Here is a 22,938-nt window from a genome sequence, read left to right as displayed (position 1 = left end):
GAGGGGCAAAGAGACAAATTACTGCAGGGAAATCTCACCATTGTGAGAGAGGCAGAGACACAAACTACTGTAGGGAAATGTCACCATTGAGTTGAGCAACATTTGATATAAGATTTCAGAAACAGTGGGAGTCAGACGACTCAGAGTGTTGAAGGAAAGAACCAAAGTCCCTGGAAGTCGCACATCTGTGGTGTCCTACAGAGATGACTGGAGTGGCAACCTCAGCCTGAATTCCGACCAGGCCACACCCCTAACGCGTTGCACTCCACCCCCTGGAGCTTAGTCATGGGGAAGAGTGTTGAATTGGGGAATGCGTCTGTTCTCATTTACATGTTATACTTACATTCTTTCGAAACAAGCTTAATACATCAATCAGTAATAATAAGATAATCTATCAACTCATCGTTTTTTGGGCCAGTGTCAATGGGCTCTGGTTTAAACCGCTGGCAACAAAAGTGAGTACACCCCTAAGTGACAATGTCCAAATTGGGCCTAATTAGCCATTTTCCCTCCCGGTTGTCGTGACTTGTTACTGTTACAAGGTCTCAGGTGTGAATGGGGAGCAGGTGTGTTAAATTTGGTGTTATCGCTCTCACTCTCTCATACTGGTCACCGGAAGTTCAACATGGCACCTCATGGCAAAGATCTCTCTGAGGATCTGAAAAAAAGAATTGTTGCTCTACATAAAGATGGCCTAGGCTATATGAAGATTGCCAAGACCCTGAAACCGAGCTGCAGCACGGTGACCAAGCCCATACAGTGGTTTAACAGGACAGGTTCCACTCAGAACAGGCCTCATCATGGTGGACCAAAGAAGTTTGAGTGCACGTGCTCAGCGTCATATCCAGCGATTGTCTTTGGGAAATAGATGTATGAGTGCTGCCAGCATTGCTGCAGAGGTTGAAGGGGTGGGGGGTCAGCCTGTCAGTGCTCAGACGATACGCCGCACACTGCATCAAATTGGTCTGCATGGCTGTCGTCCCAGAAGGAAGCCTCTTCTAAAGATGATGCACAAGAAAGCCCACAAACAGTTTGCTGAAGACAAGCAGACTAAGGACATGGATTACTGGAACCATGTCCTGTGGTCTGATGAGACCAAGATAAACTTATTTGGTTCAGATGGTGTCAAGTGTGTGTGGCAGCAACCAGGTGAGGAGTACAAAGAGTGTGTCTTGCCTACAGTCAAGCATGGTGGTGGGAGTGTCATGGTCTGGGGCTGCATGAGTGCTGCCGGCACTGGGGAGCTACAGTTCATTGAGGGAACCATGAATGCCAACAAGCAGAGCATGATCCCCTCCCTTCGGAGACTGGGCCACAGGGTAATATTCCAACATAACGATCCCAAACACACCTCCACGATGACCACTGCCTTGCTAAAGAAGCTGAGGGTAAAGGTGATGGACTGACCAAGCATGTCTCCAGACTTAAACACTATTGAGCATCTGTGGGGCATCCTTAAATGGAAGGTGGAAGAGCGCAAGGTCTCTAACATCCACCAGTTCCGTGATGTCGTCCTGCAGAAGTGGAAGAGGACTCCAGTGGCAACCTGTGAAGCTCTGGTGAACTCCATGCCCAAGAGGGTTAAGGCAGTGCTGGAAAATAATGGTGACACTTTGGGCCCATTTTGGACTCCCTTTTATTGCCAGCGGTTTAGACATTAATGGCTGTGTGTTGAGTTATTTTGAGGGGACAGCAAATTTACACTGTTATACAAGCTGTACACTCACTACTTTACATTGTAGCAAAGTGTCATTTCTTCAGTGTTGTCACATGAAAAGATAGAATAAAATATTTACAAAAATGTGAGGGGTGTACTCACTTTTGTGAGATACTCCTATCGAGAGCAGCATAACCCCAGAGTCAAACATATGGAGCTATGTCTGTCAATGAACATCAGAGAAAAAGATTTTACTGTAAGACAAAAATCCAGTTATTTGTGTAGTGTGTGTTTTACTAGGGGAAGAGAGAGATTTTTATTACCTGCTTTGCAGGAACACCAATCCCATCCCTCCCTCCCTCAGAACGAAGATCTGCCTTGTTTATATAGGCAGAGCTGCGTTCTGATTTACCGACGATTGGCTGATTAATCACAGCAGAAGTGGCCCGCCGGCGCCCCCTGCTCTGTAGCCGTAAATGTCCTGGAAATAGGGCCCTGTCCTTGAAATACGGGCCGTTTCCTGGAAATACGGGCGGTGTCTTGGGAATGTGGCTCATGTTCTGGAAATATGGGCCCACGTCCTGGGAGTACAGCCCATGTTCTGGAAATATGGGCCATGTCCTGGAAATTGGGGCCCATGTCCTCGGAGTACGGCCCATGTTCTGGAAATATGGGCCCATGTCCTGGAAATTGGGGCCAATGTCCTGGGAGTCCGGCCCATGTCCTGGAAATAGGGCCCATGTCCTTAAATACGGCCCATGAGGAGTAATGATGAGATTTGGGCTCGGACAGGTTACAGTCTTCTTTCATCATCTGCTCACTTTCCTCTCCCATCCCGCCAACGCTCCCCGGCAATAGGGATGAATTATACTCAATATGCTCTAAAACCGGCTAATTAGGAAATAATTACATCATTTTCATGCCATTTAAAAAACATTAAAATTTTAAGAACAAAATCCTGTAAAGATAAAAAATTATGGGATGGCGTCATAACTAATGGAAGAGTTTATAGACCCATCACTCCGCGCTTCGGCTACTCCTCATTGGGTTGTTCCTCATCCTGCTGTCATCCTGGGAAAGATTCCCAATTAATTGGACGAACACCAAACCTCCCGTAAACTCCGTCTCATCATTGCGAGACAGATTCAGGTTTTATTGGATGGATCAAAGACCCTGAAGAACTCCGAGCCCCCCTCCCCTTATAGATTCTTTATCACCTGTATCCAGGGAGTAAATCTGACCTCCAGCCTTCCCTTCAGTCTTGCACAGTTGTAGCGGCTCCTCTTCTAGACTATAAGGGTTTCTTCTGATTTCACTGAACACTCTGAGCTTCTCACCATGTGCATTAGAAGCTGCAGCAAGTCAGATAGAGCTCCGCCTCATTTCCTGGCTGGAGGACATCTAGCATCATCTAGCCTTGCCCCGGCCTGCCCTTTTCATTCATTGGATTTTAGTTTTTTTTTAATCATGGAGGTTAAGCATCAAATGTGGGCATCACCTAGGTTGGTCTGCATGCAAATACAGCCTTCCCAGGAACGCCTACCCCTCCATGTCCTGAAAATAGGGCTCCACCCGGGCCGTTCCTTCAGAGTCCTGTGCCGTAAATGGCGGCTCCTGCTCATACAGCTGGAGTCCGAAAACCCAGAAGGAAGACCAGGTGAAGATGGAAGCCCTCTCAGCTGTGACAGCGTGGCGCTGGAGGGTTTTGTTTTCTGGTAGTTTTCACATAATATGCTAGTATGGGATGCATACTAGCACATTGTCTTTACCTTGCTGGTTGCCAAAAAAAAAAAAAAACAGTTGTTTACTACTGCTTTAATGGGTGGGTGTCAGCCTGGAGGAGTTGTCGTTACCTAGGTTGGTCTACATGCAAGTACAGCCTGCCTAGGAATGCCTACTCCTCCAGGCTGATACCCACTCCTTTCAAGAGTCCTTTAGTCCCTAATGTAAACAGTGGGCAGGCTCTTGGGAGGAGTTATGCAGATATAATGCCTTGATGGGTGGGTTTCAGCCTGGAGGAGTGGGCGTTACCTAGGTTGGTCTACATGCAAGTACAGCCTGCCTAGGAATGCCCACTCCTCCAGGGTGATACCCACTCCTTTCAAGAGCCCTCAGTCCTGATGTAAGCAGTGGGCGGGCTCTTGGGAGGAATTATGCAGATATAATGCCTAGATGGGTGGGTGTCAGCCTGGAGGAGTGGGCGTTACCTATATTGGTCTTCGTGCACCTACAGCCTGCCTAGGAATGCCCACTCCTCCAGGCTGATACCCACTCCTTTCAAGAGTCCTTTAGTCCCTAATTTAAGCAGTGGGCAGGCTCTTGGGAGAAGTTATGCAGATATAATGCCTTAATGGGTTGTTGCCAGCCTGGAGGAGTGGGCGTTACCTATGTTGGTCTACATGCAAGTACAGCCTGCCTAGGAATACCCACTCCTTTCAAGAGCCCTAGGTCCTGATGTAAGCAGTGGGCAGGCTCTTGGGAGGAGTTATGCAGTTATAATGCCTTGATGGGTGGGTGTCAGCCTGGAGGAGTGGGTGTTACCTAGGTTTGTTTACATGCAAGTACAGCCTGCCTAGGAATGCCTACTCCTCCAGGCTGATACCCACTCCTTTCAAGAGCCCTCAGTCCTCTGATGTAAGCAGTGGGCAGGCTCTTGGGAGGAGTTATACAGATATAATGCCTTGATGGGTGGGTGTCAGCCTGGAGGAGTGGGCGTTACCTAGGATAGTCTACATGCAAGTACAGCCTGCCTAGGAATGCCTACTCCTCCAGGCTGATACCCACTCCTTTCAAGAGCCCTCAGTCCTGATGTAAGCAGTGGGCGGGCTCTTGGGAGGAGTTATGCAGATATAATTCCTTGATGGGTGGGTGTCAGCCTGGAGGAGTGGGCGTTACCTCGGTTGGTCTACATGCAAGTACAGCCTGCCTAGGAATGCCCACTCCTCCAGGTGACACCCACCCATCCAGGTGTTTCTCTGTTTGCATAACTCCTCCCAATAGCTTGCCAAACTGCTTGCATCAGGACTGAGAGCTCTTGATAGGAGTAGTGAGGTGGGGGGGGGGGGGGCTGTGAGGTTTTTAACAAGCTAGGTACAGCCCCTCTCACCAGGTATGACCTGCCTGTTTTACATAGAGACCCAGTGATGACACTACGGAGACTAAAATATTAATGGAAACAAAAAGGTTTTATTTATCAAAAATAAAATAAAAAATGTCAATAGAATGGTAATTTGGGCAGTGGGGGGTAAAAACTCTACATTGTGCGTATTTGTGCACATACAGTATAAGGTGGACCTCTCAGTGACTGTGCAAGTCTGCAGGCACACATTCCTCATATGTCACAATATTAATACATACATTTAAGTATACAATATAGTATACATTTTTTGAAAAACTCTACCTTTTATCATTAAAAAGCCATTCTTGAGCTCCAGTCAGGTATTTTGCCTAGACTGAGATGATGTCATCAGTCTGCTGCAGGCAGAGGAAGGATTTCCTCAATCTTCCCTTCTTCAGTGATCAGATTGCAACATTGTAACTTTGCTTAGGCTGAGATGATGTCACCAGTCTGCTGCAGGCAGGAGGAAGCATTTCCTCAGCCCCCCAGTGATCAGACTGTAACATTGTAACTTTGCCTAGGCTTAGATGTCATCTGTCTACTGCATGACGGAGGAAGCATTTCCTCAATCTCCCCTTCCCCAGTGATCAGACTGCAACATTGTAACTTTGCCTAGGCTTAGATGTCATCTGTCTACTGCAGGACGGAGGAAGCATTTCCTCAATCTCCCCTTCCCCAATGATCAGACTGCAACATTGTAACTTTGCCTAGGCTTAGATGTCATCTGTCTACTGCATGACGGAGGAAACATTTCCTCAATCTCCCCTTCCCCAGTGATCAGACTTGAATATTGTAACTTTGCCTAGGCTTAGATGTCATCAGTCAGCTGCAGGCCAGAGGAAGCATTTCCTCAACCTCCCCTTCCCCAGTGATCAGACTGCCACATTGTAACTTTGCCTAGGCAGAGATGTCATCAGTCTGCTGCAGGACGGAGGAATCATTTCCTCAGTCTCCTCTCCCCTAGTAATTAGACTGCAACATTGTAACTTTGCCTAAGCTTAGATAATATCACCAGTCGGCTGCAGGCCGGAGGAAGCATTTCCTCAGTCTACCCTTCCCCAGTGATCAGACTGCAACATTGTAACTACCTAGGCTGAGATGTCATCCGTCTGCTGCAGGTCGGAAGAAGCATTTCCTCAGTCTCCTCTCCCCAGAGATCAGACTGCAACATTGTAACTTTGTAGCAAATCACAAGGTGAGAGGCTGCAGCAGGGGCTGATGTGTGATTTGTAAATGAATCTGTGCAATGGTCAGCCATATTTGCTTATTTCATATGCAGGCTTTGCTTCCTGCTTAGCAGAGCTGCACAGTGATTGCGGTTTACAGTTCCTCTGTTCCTGTGCCAGGCTCAGAGTCTTGCCAATGTGGATGAAAGCGGCAGACTCTTGTGTACCTGAGTGATTTAATTTACTAATGGAGATTCTGCATCATTACAAACATGTACAAGGTGTGTGACGCCAACAGAAAATAAAACCCCCTTCAGATTGGAGAACTGCCAACTAATTACCAGCAAAGCGCTGAACTGAATCCGCTAAATACATGGCCGGAGCATCAAAACTAAAAGATGCGCAAAGTCTTGCAAATCGTTTTCTTTCAGCCTGAGTAGAAAAGCCCGTCCTCTGCCAGCATGCTGCCACATGAGACCCTTGCTCACTGTGGGAAGCAGCGGTCTCTCCGCAGAGGTCAGGCATGCCCCCAGCTGAGTCAGACCTATAGCACTGCTGTTAGGAAAACTTGTGCTCCCTGTTCAGTGGAGAGCTTTGGCTTTGAATTGGCAGCAGTCATGTCAGATCTACACATGCTGGTGTGCAAGCCTCACAAATGCGCTTCTGGAAGAATGGTGAAACATTCCCATAGACACACTCCTAAACCTTGTGGACAGCCTTCCCAGAAGAGTTGAAGCTGTTATAGCTGCAAAGGGTGGGCCAACTCAACTCAACCAACCCTATGGACTAAGACTGGAATGCCATTAAAGTTCATGTGCGTGTAAAGGCAGGCGTCTCAATCAGTGCCGGGACAAGGCCATCCAGCACCCAGGGCAACGATGCCAAACTGCGCCCCCCCCCTTCCTTCCCTTAGGGTTAGGTTCAGGGTGCCCCCATCCCTGCAATAAACTATTGCACCCAGGGCAGCTGTCCTTTGTGCCCACCCCTATGTCCCGGCCCTGGATGCCCCCAAACCTCACATGAAACCACAGTGCCCAGGGCAGCCGCCCCCTCCTGCCCACCCTCTGTCCCAGCCCTGGATGCCCCCAAACCTCACATGATACCACAGTGCCCAGAGCAGCCGTCCCTCCTGCCCACCCCTTGTCCCGGCCCTGGATTCCATCAAACCTCACATACCACAGTGCCCAGGGCAGCTTCCCCTCCTGCCCACCCCTTGTCCCGGCCCTGAATGCCCCTAAACCTCACATTATACCACAGTGCTCAGAGCAGCCGCCCCTCCTGCCCACCCCTTGTCCCGGCCCTGGATGCCCCCAAACCTCACATGATATTACAGTTCCCAGGAAAGCCGCCCTTTCTGCCCACCCCCTGTCCCGGCCCTGGATGCCCCCAAACCTCACATGATATCACAGTGCCCAGGGCATCCAGGGCCCCTCCTGCCCACCCCATGTCCCGGCACTGGATGCCCCCAAACCTCACATGATACCACAGTGCCCAGGGCATCCAGGGCCCCTCCTGCCCACCCCATGTCCCGGCCCTGGATGCCCCAGACCTCACATGATACCACAGTGCCCAGGGCAGCCGCCCCTCCTGCCTACCCCTTGTCCCGGCACTGGATGTCCCCAAACCTCACATGATATCTCAGTGCCCAGGGAAGCCGCTCCTTCTGCCCACCCCCTGTCCCTGCCCCGGATGCCCCCAAACCTCACATGATATCACAGCTGCCCATCCCTTGTCCCGGCCCAGGATGCCCCCAAACCACACATAATACCACAGTGCCCAGGGCAGCTGCCCCTCCTGGCCACACCTTGTCCCGGCCCTGGTCCCAGTACTTTTGGTAAAATATTGTATATTCGTGACAGTAAAAGGGTTACATGCAAGCAGTGCAAGTACCTAAATTTTGACTTGGTTTTAAATTCTTGCAGTCCCTGTACAGCAAAGCTCGCACTTGGAGAGCCAGAAGCAGCACAAGGAGCCAATCATTTGTTCTGCATTGCTCGTGACCTAACAGGGGACATGATGACATTAGGAGAGAGCAAAGTGACAGAAATGAGCTCATCAGGCTGCTGCTGCTCTTTCCAATCACAGGCTGGGCGGGGGAGGGAAAAAACCTATAAGTGTTACTGAACCACAGCAGATTAAAAATCAGGTCTCCCGTCCTGTCAGACAGGGCTGTGTTTTTGTGGCAGAGCAGTGCAAATTTCAGGACTGGATGGACAGAAATGAACTCCTTTTGTAGATAAAGGCAGCTCCTATATATATCTTTCTAGCAGTTTGGTTCTAAAGGCAAATTTTCAGTACCTGGAGGGATCAGCACAAACAAACGAGACCAACGACTTGCAAATAAAAGGAAATAAAAATCCTTTTACAAAGTGGATGGCGGCGGAGGAGCGGAGAGTCGGTAGGTGTCTGCAGCTGATGGAGCCGACATTAGAGCGCGCCTGTTGCTTTGCCCTGCGTGGGTGAAGCACGAGTTTCCCTTTGAGCATGAGAAATGTGAGCGTGAAATGTGTGCTTTCTGTCATGTGCCGGGGAGCCTTGCTCCGCTCTTATGTGTCAGTCTGCTATCATTAGGTGTCTGCAGTCAGTCTGCATGCTGCTCTGCCTCTGTCTGCTCTTCTCTGCCACTTGTTTAAAATGTAAAAACAAAATCCCCTATAATTGAGCCACCAGGGGCACCGCACGCTGTCATGTTCCACTAATGACAAACATCAGAGAGGCCGGCGGTGACGAGATTGTGATACGGAAATGTCAGATTTGAGTGAATGATAAACCTGCACTTCTGGGGTGATGGAAGATGAATGACAATGCTCCAGTCACAAAGTAGGAGGCTTTCTAAGGATGTTGAAGAGGAAGTAGTAGGGAAGTTCAAGATTTTTTTTTTTTTTACTGACCTCTTTAATGTACTGCCTACTGTCATTCCTTTCACACTCTTCTACTGAACATACTGCCCATTGTCCTTTCCTCTACACTCTCTACTGAACATAGTGCCTACTGTCCTTTCCTCTACACTCCTCTACTGAACATAGTGCCTACTGTCCTTTCCTCTACACTCTCTACTGAACATAGTGCCTACTGTCCTTTCCTCTACACTCCTCTACTGAACATAGTGCCTACTGTCCTTTCCTCTACACTCCTCTACTGAACATAGTGCCCACTGTCCTTTCCTCTACACGCCTCTACTGAACATAGTGCCCACTGTCCTTTCCTCTACACTCTCTACTGAACATAGTGCCTACTGTCCTTTCCTCTACACTCCTCTACTGAACATAGTCCTACTGTCCTTTCCTCTACACTCTCTACTGAACATAGTGCCTACTGTCCTTTCCTCTACACTCCTCTACTGAACATAGTGCCTACTGTCCTTTCCTCTACACTCCTCTACTGAACATAGTGCCCACTGTCCTTTCCTCTACACTCTCTACTGAACATAGTGCCTACTGTCCTTTCCTCTACACTCCTCTATTGAATATAGTGCCCACTGTCCTTCCATTCACACTCCTCTACTGAACATACTGCTCACCGTCCTTCCCTTCACACTCCTCTACTGAACATAGTCATCACTGTCATTGCCTTCACACTCTACTAAACATACTGCCCACTGTCATTCCCTTCACACTCCTCTACTGAACATACTGCTCACTGTCCTTCCCTTCACACTCCTCTACTGAACATAGTGCCCACTTTCATTCCCTCTACACTCTCTTCTACTGAATATAGTGCCCACTCTCTTTCCATCCACACTATGCTGAACATAGTGCGAACTGTCCTTCCTTCCACACTCCTCTATTGAACATACTGCCCACTGTGCTTCCCTTCCCACTCTACTGAACCTACTTCCTACTCTCCTTCCCTCCACATTCCTTTACTGAACATACTGTCCACTGTCTTTCCCGTCACACTCCTCTACTGAACATAGTCCCAACTGTCATTTCCCTTCACACTCCTCCGAACATACTGCTCACCATCCATCCCTTCACACTCCTCTACTGAACAGTACCCACTGTCATTCCCTTCACACTTCTCTACTGAACATACTGCCCACTGTGCTTCCCTCCCCACTTCTCTACTGAACCCACTTCCCACTCTCCTTCCCTCCACATTCCTTTACTGAACATACTGCCCACTGTCCTTCCCGTCACACTCCTCTACTGAGCATAGTCCCAACTGTCATTTCCCTTCACACTACTCCGAAGATACTGCTCACCATCCATCCCTTCACGCTCCTCTACTGAACAGTCCCCACTGTCATTCCCTTCACACTTCTGTACTGAACATAGTGCCCACTGTCATTCCCTTCATACTCCTTTACTGAACATACTGCCCAGTGTCCTTTCCTCCACACTCTTCTACTGAACATACTGCCTACTGTAATTTCCTTCACACTCCTCTACTGAACTTACTGCCTACTGTCCTTTCCTCTCTACTCCTCTGCAGAACCTACTTCCCACTCTCCTTCCCTCCACACTCCTTTACTGAACATACTGCCCACTGTCCTTCTCTTCACACTCCTCTACTGAACAATCCCCACTGTCCTTGTACTGCCCACTGTCCTTTCCTCCACACTTTTCTACTGAACAAACTGCCCACTGTCATTCCCTTTTAAACTCCTCTACTGAACATACTGCTCACCGTCCTTCCCTTCTCACTCTTCTATTGAACATACTGCCCACTGTCATTCCCTTCACACATCACTACTGAATATACTGCTCACTGTCATACCCTGTAACATTCCTTTACTGGATGTACTGCCCAATGGTATTCCCTTCACACTCCTCTACTGAACATAGCCCCCACTGTTTGTTCCTCCATACTCCTTTACTGAACCTACTGCCCATTGTCGTTCCCTTCACACTTCTCTACTGAACATACTGCCCACTGACCTTCCCTTCTCACTCCTTTACTGAACCTACTGCCCACTGTCCTTCCCTTCGCATTCCGCTTTTGAAGATGGTCCCCTTAGTGAAAGGAACACATAAATCGGTGATTATTATCTTACGAGCTAAAAGGGGCCTCAAACATGGCCCCTGACATCCAAAGGGCCGTACGTAATGTTCAATATACACTATATTGTCAAAAGTATTGGGACGCCTGCCTTTACATGCACATGAACTTTAATGGCATCCCAATCTTAGTCCGTAGGGTTCAATATTGAGTTGGCCCACCCTTTGCAGCTATAACAGCTTCAACTCTTCTGGGAAGGCTGTCCACAAGGTTTGGGAGTGTGTCTATGGGAATGTTTCACCATTCTTCCAGAAGCGCATTTGTGAGGTCAGGCACTGATGTTGGCTGAGAAGGCCGGGCTCGCAGTCTGCGCTCTAATTCATCCCAAAGATGTTGTATCGGGTTGAGGTCAGGACTCTGTGCAGGCCAGTCAAGTTCCTCCACCCCAAACTCGCTCATCCATGTCTTTATGGACCTTGCTTTGTGCACTGGTGTGCAGTCATATTGGAACAGGAAGGGGCCATCCCCAAACTCTTCCCACAAAGTTGGGAGCATGAAATTGTCCAAAATGTCTTGGTATGCTGACGCCTTAAGTATTCCCTTCACTGGAACTAAGGGGCCAAGCCCGACCCCTGAAACACAACCCCACACCATAATTCCCCCTCCACCAAATGATTTGAACCAGTGCACAAATTAAAGCGGAGTTCCACACAAAAGTGGAACTTCCGCTTTAGGTATTCTAACCCCCTGACATGCCACATTTGGCATGTCATTTTTTTTTTGGGGGGGGGGGAGGGCGGGTACCTAGTTTTGACAGGTACCCGCTCCCACTTCCGCTCGGAGCGCCGCGGCGCCCTGAACGGAAGTTCTCCTCTCCCCCCTCCCTCCCTGCAATCTTCTGGGACCTCTGACTCACGAGAAATGAGGAGGGGAGAGCCATAGCATAAAATCCAACAACTATTTATTATCACAAAAAAATATATTGCACTTACAAACATCAGACGTCAAAAACGTAGATGAGAGGGATTGGAGGGAGGTAACAGCCGCCGGCCGGACGGCTCCGCTCGCCCGTCCTTCACAGCAAGTAGGTAGGTGTGACGTCTCCCCTCCTCATTTCTCGGGTAACCTGCATCCCTCCCTGAGCCTGGTTGGTTGAGCGCTATCAGGAGTGTTGTCCGGCGTCACTTTGAACCCCCGCTCATGCAATACCTGGAGCTGGTAAGAGTACCCATCCTCACTGGTGCCCTTTAGGTTCTATTATATGTCTACTTTTTAGTCCATCTGGTAAGCGGTTTATCTCACTATTGATTTATCCTCTTGGTTCAGTCATTAAGGGGATCCTATCCTTTTCGGTGGTGGCTGTCACTATTCATCAATATTGGATTTTTAGCTTCACCATTTGGGTGTCATCATTAGTTGTTTTATGGTTTTACGCTATGGCGTTTGCCTTTTTTTTCCTTTTTGTCTAAACTTATCCTTGGAGATTTGCATCACTACGGTACGGGCTTGCTGCTTATTTTCTGAGGTCTGCGGATTCGGTTCCCATCATTTTGGCTACAGTATCTGCTACTTCTGGTAAGCGGTACCTGCACAAGTCACAACTCATTTGTTATTCACTTTCTGTTACTGGTTTACACTATGGTGTCGTTTTTCTCCTTTTTACCCATACACTATTGAGGAGATTCATATTGGAGCCCTTCTGAAGCTTGCTGTGTTCCATATCTGAAGACCCTGCCTCTACTCATTTGGCTCTTTAATGATTGGAATCTGGTAAGCGGTACCTGCACCAGGGTCATCTTTTTTCTTTTCATCTATGGACATTCACATGGACTGTTTCAATTGTTAGCGCAGCTTAATATATACATTAAAGTTCATGTGTGTGTAAAGGCAGGCGTCCCAATACTTTTGCTAATGTAGTGTATGTAATGCTTGAGAAGACTGTCAGAGACTGCAGACCTAATAGAGGAAATGAGGGTCAGAGAGTAAGGACAGGATACACTCTGGCTCTGACCGCGGGTTGGGCACCATGGGTTTAAGGATACTTGCGCCGTTCAACCTTCTCCTCGCTCATCTCGCTTTCCCTCAAGCTAAAACCCACTCCTAGTGTTGGTCAAAGCGCCATCCAAATTCCATTTCGCCGAGCACCAGGAAAGGTTACGGCGTTTTTAAAAAATCTTCTTTTGTGTGAAATTTAGTGGCGAGCGCGTCCATTATCCGCAGCTGAGTGGCTGGCACGCAATTTAGGAGTGCGTCTGGAAGACATGAAACATTTAGAAGAAGCTTCTGGAAGATAAGTGGCCACATAAACCTCTTCTCCGTCTTATTTCTACTTTTCAGCCGATCGAGGTGATAAAAGTGCTATTGTAATGAATGTAAATAGCGCGATTTATACGGCGGTTTTACGTTTTTTTTTTATTCTACGGCTCAGCGCCGCGGTGCGTTCCTCAGTTCCTACGAGATAAACAGCTCAGGGCTGCGTGAAGAGATCCCCCCCCCCTTCCCCCCGAGGCAGAGGGACCGTTCTTGTCACTTATCCCCGACGCTTTAAATGTTTCATTTTTCTTCAACACCCAAACCTGAAAGTGATTCCGTGGAGCCGGTGTGTTTAATGCACGGATTAATGGTGACAAATGAATCCTTTCCGATGCCATTACATTCTCCCCGTGTAGGCTGCTAGAATAACTAGCGGTAATGCCATGCCTTGGTAATATTTAAAGAGATCCTGTCCTCAGTGGGCTTAGGCAAGAATTTCGATGTTTAGTCTTGAAGCCTAATCCTCCGTCTTTAACGGTTGTACTGGTTCCTCAGCTTACTTTTATTTCAGTCCACACTGTGAGCTTCTCAGTGTGCATTAAAAGCTGTACCAAGTCGCCTATATTCTTGTTTTGTCGACAGACCCAGCGCTCCATAAATCATAACTACTGGGTTATATTGCCTCCTCCAGGAGTCGGACAAGGTAGAACAAAAAACACCTGACTACCCCCATGGGCCGTCCTTGGCTTGGTATATAACCCCCCCTCTATGCTCTAGGTAATCCGCTTCCCATGGTTGCACTGACGGTGGTCCTGCAGTCCTTAGTGTCCCGGGTGGAAGTGGCATGATTCTGAGCCTGATGCCGCCCGTCCATGGGGGGCTTAATATTAATATCGCACCCCCAGATCCATCCGATAGTGAGGATGTTTCCTACATGGTTGCAGCAGTCTCACTGCAGTGCGTGAGACTTTAAAAATGGAGGATGCGGCTGATGTAGCCACGGATGTGGCTGTGTCATTTTGGTATGCATAAGTCACCTTGCACTCCAAAGGGGATCCTTATGTGCAATTTTTTGACAGTTTTTCCTGTAAGGAATGGGAACAACCAAAATTACTCTTTGTGGTCCCCAAACGTTTTGCTGTACATTACCCTTTTGAGGAGTCACTTTTAAAAAAAGTGGACTAGTCCACCAGTGGTGGACCCTCCTGTTTCCAGGTTGAACAAAGCTACTATGATCCAGTAGAGAAATCCCCGTCCATTAACCACTTAAGCCCCGGAGGATTTGGCTGCTAAACGACCAGAGGGTATTTTGCGATTCGGCACTGCGTGACTTTAACGGACAATTGCGCGGTCGTGCGACGCTGTACCTAAACGAATTTGGCGTCCTTTTTTTCCCACAAACAGAGCTTTCTTTTGGCGGTATTTGATCACCTGTGCGATTTTTTGATCACGCGCTATAAACAAAAAAAGAGCGTAAATTTTGCAAAAATAGCAATATTTTTCCCTTTTTTTTATATGAAATTCCCCCAAAAAAAAATGTAAAAATCAAAATTTTTTAATATTTTCGGCCAATTTGTTTTATGCTACCTATGTTTGGTAAAAAAAATCGCAAAAAGCGTATTTTGATTGGTTTGCGCAAAAGTTATTGCGTTTACTAACAAAGGGAAAGATTTTTGTCATTTTTGTTGTTTTTTTTTTTAACGCGTAATGGCGGCGATCTGCGATTTTTTTTGCGGTACTGCGACATTGCGGCGGAAAGATCGGACCCTTGACTGACATTTTTGACACTTTTGGGGTTACCAGTGACATTTCTACAGTAATCAGTGCTATATATATGCACTGTTACTGTAAAAATACACTGGTAGTGAAGGGGTTAACTTTATTTGAGAGGGAGGGGCTGTGTGTGTCCCTAGGGGCGTGATTCTAACTGTGATTGGCTGTGGCTTCAACTGTATGCAGAGTGATCAATGGATCTACATAGTAGATCCATGTGATCAGCTCTCATACAGAGAGGAGAATGACAGGCAGCTTGTTTACACAAGCTGCCTGACTTTCTCCCTCTCCCCCGCCGATCACAGAGTGGCCGGCGGCGATCGGGTCCGCCGGTCACACGCGCGGGGAGGTCCGTGACCACGCGGGAGCGGGAGCGCGCCTCCGGCGGCGCGCGCTCGCTCCCTAAACCCTCACAGGCGAGCGACGTAGACCTACGTCACTTTGCCTGTGAGGGGCTGACCGCCGCCGTAGATAGTCGTGCGGCGGTCGGCAAGTGGTTAAGGACGCGGCTGACAGGAAAGCGGAGGCTGTGGCATGCAGCATGTTTACTATGACTGGTTCTATGGTACTATGGCGGCCAGTGGTACTATGGCGGCCAGTCTTTGCCTCAGCCCTGGTGTCTCAGACCCTAACTGAATGGGCCAAGCTTTTGCCCTGGGGGGGGGGGGGGGTAAGCAGGTCCCTGCTGCTTATGTGAATTTAGCAAACCAGTTGGTCCATGGGCTGCAGTTTTTTTGTAATGCAGCTTTGAATACAGCTCCTGTGCTGTCCAAACTTTGTTTTAGTGGTGGTAATTAGGCATGTGCTGTGGCTTAGAAATTGGTCCGAAGACCAAGCCTCTAAGAAAGCTTTCATTGATCTGCCCTTTCAAGGCGATCACCTGTTTGGGGCTACCCTGGATGACTTAATTAAGGGTATCACGGGGGGGGGGGGAAGAGTACCTTCCTGCCATAGTCTAAGAAAGGAAAGGAGCCTCGTCTCAGAGGGGGCCCTCCTTCTCAGCACACAGAAAATTATTTTGTGCTTCTGGGACAGAGAATAAGGGAAATGGATCTTTCAAATTTTCCCTGGGAGGTTCCAAGCATCCTTGGTCTGATGAGCCTAAAGCTAGCTTCTCCGGACCCGCAGACAAGACCCCTTCAGCATGAAGGTCTGCCCTCACCCATTATTGGGGTGGGGGGACATCTTCGCTGGTTTCCAGCCTTGTGGACCTCCTTCATGAGCATCAAGGGGATCCACGAAATGATTCTTTAGGGGGTACCCAGAAAGGGGGACAACGCTCGTCTTTTTCAGGTTTTTTTAGGTCCTGAGTCTCCTTGTGTAGATTTAATTCCTGCAAAGGTTCAGGTGATGTCCCACCCACCTAAGGTCCCCCCTATCCCTGTCCAGGGAATTGATTTACCTAGGTCTGATTTTAATTCTGACCAGGGTAGTCCTTCTTCTGGACAAACTTCAGGAACCACAGGCCGTGATTCACCGGCTGCTGTGACACAGATAGTTCTCTTTCCCATTTTTTCATACAGGTTCTGAGTCTGGTGGTATCTACCTTCAAGACAATTCTGTTTGCACAGTCCTACATGCAGCTCCTTTTAGGAAGCTTGGCTCCCCAGAAGGATACCGAGGTTCATGGCGAAATCATGGGTTCCTCTGGCTGATGCCGCAGGCGTCCAAGGGCCATGGTAAGGCCAGTATCATCCTTGGCTCAGGCTTCTTCCGCAATTCCTGCAAGGGATCAAGGGCTAGGATCTTTCAATCAGTCTGGTGGCCATAACGTCCCTTGGTGGCTTCCTCTCAGAGAAGACCAATTGTCCCAAGGGCTGATCTACCCTCCTGCTTTACAGTCGCTGGTTTTAATGGCTTACCTATTGAAAGCCAGGTACTGAGGGATAGAGGTCTATCTCGATCAGTGATCCCTACTATAGTGAAGGCGAGGAAGTCGTCTTCCAGCAAGATATATCATCGCACATGGTGAGTTGATTTGCACTCATCCTCCAGCCTTTTCTGTGGCTTGGATCTTAACCTTTCTTCAACAGGGCGTTGATCCGAAGTTGGCCTTGATTACCATCAAGGGCCAAGTGTTTGCCCTGGCAATCTTCTTTCAGCGACCCCTAGCCACGCACTCTTTAGTTCGTACCATCATTCAGGGGGTTCGACATGTGGCTCCACCTGTACGGTCTCTTTTGCCGCCATGGAATTTAAATTTAGTACTTTTGGTTCTCCAGAAACCTCCATTTGAGAATATTCAGAAGATTCCCTTGCCTACGTTATCCCAAAAGGTGACATTCTTAATGGATATTACCTTGGCCCGCAGGGTATCTGAGTTGGCGGCATTATCCTGTCGCAGTCCCTATTTGGTGGTCCATAGGGATAAAGTGGTTCTTCTTCCCTGTCCATCATTGCTGCCCAAAGTTGTCTCTGACTTCCATTTAAATGAGGACATTGTGTTGCCTTCCTTGTGTCCCAAGTCGGCTCATCCCAAGGAATTTGCTTTGCATACCTTCGATGGGGTTAATGCGATTCCTGTGTATTTGGCAGCTACTGAGTCCTTTCGGAGGTCAGACTAACTTTTTGTGGTTACGGACAGACCGAGAAAAGGGCTGGCCGCTTCTGCTCTTCTTCGGTTACCATCTCCAGATGGATCAGACAGATGGCGACTCAGGCCTTTTCCATTAAAGGTCAGGTTCCACCTTTCCCTGTCACAGCACATTCTACTCGGGTGCTAAGTGCTTCTTGGGCCTTCCGTCATCAGACATCAGTATTGCAAGTTTGAGGAATAGTACCCCATTATTGGTGTCAGTGGGAGGAATAGTGCCCCATCATCGGTGTCAGTGGAAGGAGTAGTGCCCCATCATTGGTGTCAGTGGGAGGATTAATGCCCCATCATTGGTGTCAGTGGGAGGATTAGTGCCCCATCATTGGTGTCAGTGGGAGGATTAGTGCCCCATCATTGGTGTCAGTGGGAGGAATAGTGCCCCATCATTGGTGTCAGTGGGAGGATTAGTGCCCCATCATTGGTGTCAGTGGGAGGAATAGTGCCCCAAATGCTGGATAAAGGCAGGCAAAAGGCTGGAGACCACGGATCTAGCCCTTTCCTCCCCAGCTTGACGGTCTCTGGCCTGCCCCTTTCATTCTTTAGGCTTCAATTCTTTGTCATGGGGGCTCTGTATCAAATGTAGGCGTTACCTTGGGCAGTCTGCATTCAAATAGAGCATTCCTAGGAACATCCATTCCCCCCAGACTTCCTTTCGCCCATCAAGGCATTTTATTATTGGCATAACTCCTCCCAAAATTCTGCCTACTGCTTGCACCAGGACTGAGGGCTCTTGAGAGGAGCACTGAGGCAGGGTGCTAAGGATGCTTTTAGGAAGCATGAAGTGGTGTCACCTGGTGCAGTAAAACATGGTGTCACCCCAGCCCCATCAGGCTCTCTCCTGTTTAACCTCCCCCCCCATCGGACTCTCTCCTGTCTTGTGAAGAGCCAGCCGGGGTGAGGGTGGCACTCAATTCCAGGACAGGTAAGTGTCCTTTTATAAAAAGTCAGCAGCTACAGAATTTGTTTTTTTAATTAGTAATTTTTTATTTTTTTCAAACTGGGCGAAGAACCACTTTAAGGAGATTATTTTTCCTCCGGCAGCCCTCAGGCAGGCCTTAAGAGACTTTGGCTAGACACTGTCACTTGTCTGTATTTCAATTATAACCGGTGCAAACCAAAATTATAAGCCAATTCTGCGCAGCGCCGCGTTTCCGAAACATATTCCTGCAGACTTGCGAAGCTACCGATAGGTCTGCTCAAAGTCGGCCAGTTCTGCGACGGCCCTTTTATTCCGTCCCCCCACATCCGTAAAGCATTCTTATGACTCAGACTGCTCCGAATTCCCCACAGACGTGAGCTCATGTGGAATATATTGTGAAGGATTAGGGAAGGCGGCACAGAAATTGGCCCTTCTGTCTAATGCGATCTTGTGAATATTCATGCCATAACCGGCATCTCATGCAGAATAATGGCGCGGTGTTCAGCGTGTGTAATATGCCGGCTCCCCGTAGACCCGCTCATCTCTCCAACTCAACTCTGACTCCGACTTAACTTCATAGCTGCGCTGTCACTACCATCCGGGCAGCCGCGCCATTTTAGCGACGCGGGGTGAAGGCTAATACACAAGGGAAGCGGGACGGGTTCAGTAGTTTTGATTAAGCGCTTGGCGCTAAAATATTCATAAATTCCAACATTCTAATTCTTGAAAAATTATAATAAAATTGTTCATTTCTTAACCACTTGCTGACCGACATACATATAACTGTCAGTAGGCAATAATTACAAGCCATGGTCTTGGCGCCATTTTTTATTTCAGACAGCCATTACAAGCCATGGCCTTTGCGCCATTTTTATTTTCAGACGGCAATTGCAAGCCATGGCTTTGGCGCCATTTATATTTTCAGATGGCGATTGCAAGCCATGGCCTTAGCGCCGTTTTTTTTTTCCAGACAGCAATTACAAGCCATGGCCTTGGTGCCATTTTTATTTTCAGACAGCAATTACAAGCCATGGCCTTGGCGACATTTTTAAATTTAAGACCGCAATTACAAGCCATGGCGCCATTTTTATTTTCAGACTGCAATTGCAAGCCATGGCCTTGGCGCCATTTTTTTTTCCAGACAGCAATTACAAGCCATGGCCTTGGTGCCATTTTTATTTTCAGACAGCAATTACAAGCCATGGCCTTGGCGACATTTTTAAATTTAAGACCGCAATTACAAGCCATGGCTTTGGCACCATTTTTATTTTCCGACAGCAATTACAAGCCATGGCCTTGGCACCATATTTGATTTTCAGACGGCAAATACAAGCCATGGCCTTGGCGCCATTTTTTTTTTTTTTCGAGCCGCAAATATAAGAAAATAAAAATGGAGCCAAGGCCATGGCTTGTAATTGCCGCCTGCAATCAAAAAAGTCGCCAAGGCCTTGGCTCCATTTTTATTTTCAGATGGCAATTACAAGCCATGGCCTTGGTGCCATTTTTATTTTCAGACGGCAATTACAAGCTATGGCCTTGGCGCCATTTTTATTTTCAGGCGGCAATCGGCTGGTATTGTAAAAGTGATAATTTTTTAAGTTCTACAAAGGAAGGCCTGCAGTGGTTCCCAAGCACTCCAATTCATTTGGGGAGCCCGAGGCTACGGTAGGAGGCCAGGATTGCTTCGCACAGACGGAAGTAGATCCGTTCCCCCAATCTCCTCTGTGACCAATAAGGACGGAAGCGGGTTTCTTTAAGAGAAAAGAACCCCTCCCCCAATTGCTGCCCACCAGCAAAAGCCTGAGTGTATCCTGAATGAAAGTAGCTTCAGCCCCGTTCTGTTGAAGACACAGCCAATGTGTTTCATCCTGACCCCAGGCCTTAGTCATGGAGGATTTCATTACTCCTGGTTTCAGTGCAGTCATACCCTGACTAGTAAAGCCAGAAAGCAGGGGAGTCCATTAGACCCCTTATATCTACATAGATATCTGATATCTCCATAGATAGAGTACCAGTTTTAGGCTCCATTCACACCTGAGCGTATCGTTTTCAGGCGTTTTTTCTGGCTTTTTTTAGGCGTTTTTTGCAGGTGTTTGGAGGCAGGCATTGACATCTAACAAAAATGCTTGTAATCTGCCAAAAAAGAAGCTCATGTACTTTTTTGAGCTTCGGGGATTTTGCTTCAGGCGACAAAACCCTCAGATGTGAACAGGGGCCATTGAAATTAATGGGATTTTGCTTGTTGGGCGTTGTGAGACTTCAGAGATGAGCGTTTTACGAGCTGATGTCATTCCCTGGCTGTTTATATTATGCTTGGTTAGCTGCTTTCCTGGTGATGTCATGTGTTGGTTTGCTTTCTTTGTGTTCTTTCTTCTCTGAGCATGCCCAGTCTTGCTCATTAGATTTTTCTCTGTCGAAATCTGTACTGACTGCACGAAAATCGGCCGTGTTTTGACGGCGGACAAAAATGTTATAGCCTGCACACCAGATCCCTGCCGATTTTCAACGCGTGTGTACGAGGCTTAAGTCGCAACAATAGACAATCACAGTCTGCTTAAACTAATAACACACAAAGAATGAAATGTTGCCATGTTTTTATTGAACACACCATGTAAACATTCAAAGTGCAGGTGGAAAAAGTATGTGCACCCCTAGACCAATGACCTCTCCAAGAGCTAATTGGAGTGAGATGTCAGCTAACTGGAGTCCAATCAATGAGATGAGATTGGAGGTGTTGGTTACAGCTGCCCTGCCCTATAAAAAACACACCAGTTCTGGGTCTGCTTTTCACAAGAAGCATTGCCTGATGTGAATGTTGCCTCACACCAAAGAGCTCTCAGAAGACCTACGATTAAGAATTGTTGACTTGCATAAAGCTGGAAAGGGTTATAAAAGTATCTCCAAAAGCCTTGCTGTTCATCAGTCCACGGTAAGACAAATTGTCTATTAGTTCAGCACTGCTGCTCCTCTCCCTAGGAGTGGCCGTCCTGTAAAGATGACTGCAAGAGCACAGCGCAGACGGCTCAATGAGGTGAAGAAGAATCCTAGAGTGTCAGCTAAAGACTTACAAAAGTAACTGGCAAATGCTAACATCCCTGTTAGCGAATCTACAATACGTAAAACACTAAACAAGAATGGATTTCATGGGAGGATACCACAGAGGAAGCCACTGCTGTCCAAACAAAACATTTCTGCACGTTTACAGTTTGCACAAGAGTACCTGGATGTTCCACAGCAGTACTGGCAAAATATTCTGTGGACAAATGAAACCAAAGTTGAGTTGTTTGGAAGAAACACACAACACTGTGTGGCGAAAAAGAGGCACAGCACACCAACATCAAAACCTCATCCCAACTGTGAAGTATGTTGGTGGGGGCTTAATGGTTTGGAGCTGCTTTGCTGCATCAGGGCCTGGACGGATTGCTATAATCGAAAGAAAAATGAATTCCCAAGTTTATCAAGACATTTTGCAGGAGAACTTAAAGCGGAGTTCCGGCCACAAAATCGTTACTTTAGATTTTATGGCATCCGCTTCCTTATTGTCACCTGTAAAAGAATTGGATATTCCCATTTTTTTTTTATTTTACTTACCTTTTTTCAGAAGATAATATACTCAACTTTCCTTCCACTTCCTCCCTCCTCAGCCGCGGCCCGTGCCATCACTTCCTGTCCCGCAATGCGTCCTGAGCTCTTACTCATCACTCCCAGGATGCAATGGGCAGTGACGTAGGCGGCCGGCCGCTCCTCTCATCGCGTTATTTGCAAACAGGAAATAACGCAATGATAGGCATCCCTATACTATGCCGATCGCATAGTACTGGGCATGTGCGAGATTTTGCGCTGGATTCACCGGCCTCCTCCCTCTAGAAGCAGGGCAGACATTTCCCCACTGCGGACTCGGGTGACCCAGACAAAGATGGCGGCGCTCTGCAAACATTATATAAAGTAAGATTTTATAATTGCCTAACTGTTATTTAACTGTTATAAAACCGGATTAGCTGATATATAAAGGGCGGTGGATCACTGTTTGGGAAGTATTTTTAAAAAAAAAAAACGATTCTGTGGCCAGAACTCCGCTTTAAGGCCATCTGTCTACCAGCTGAAGCTCAACAGAAGATGGGTGTTGCAACAGGACAATGACCCAAAGCATAGAAGTAAATCAACAACAGAATGGCTTAAACAGAAGAAAATACGCCTTCTGAAGTGGCCCAGTCAGAGTCCTGACCTCAGCCCGATTGAGATGCTGTGGCATGACCTCAAGAAAGCGATTCACACCAGACATCCCAAGAATATTGCTGAACTGAAACAGTTCTGTAAAGAGGAATGGTGAAGAATTACTCCTGACCGTTGAGCACGTCTGATCTGCAACTACAGGAAACGTTTGGTTGAAGTTATTGCTGCCAAAGGAGGTTCAACCAGTTATTAAATCCAAGGGTTCACATACTTTTTCCACCTGCACTGTGAATGTTTACATGGTGTGTTCAATAAAAACATGGCAACATTTCATTCTTTGTGTGT

The 22,938-nt window shown here is 47.7% G+C and overlaps 1 protein-coding gene across 1 annotated transcript in view; it reads left to right on the top strand.

Moving 5' to 3' along the window:
• The window catches only part of BTBD9 (BTB domain containing 9), a gene marked incomplete at its 3' end in the record, with an annotated part of 275,828 nt that overhangs the window by 181,949 nt on the left and 70,941 nt on the right, over positions 1-22,938 (top strand). The gene's annotated exons all lie outside the window — the stretch shown is intronic.

The sequence above is a fragment of the Pelophylax lessonae genome (genome assembly GCF_965119305.1).
Source record: "Pelophylax lessonae genome assembly, chromosome: 3".
Taxonomy (NCBI): Eukaryota; Metazoa; Chordata; class Amphibia; order Anura; family Ranidae; genus Pelophylax; species Pelophylax lessonae.
The sequence above is the reverse complement of the archived record's forward strand: the minus strand, read 5'-3'. Positions and strand labels throughout refer to the sequence as shown.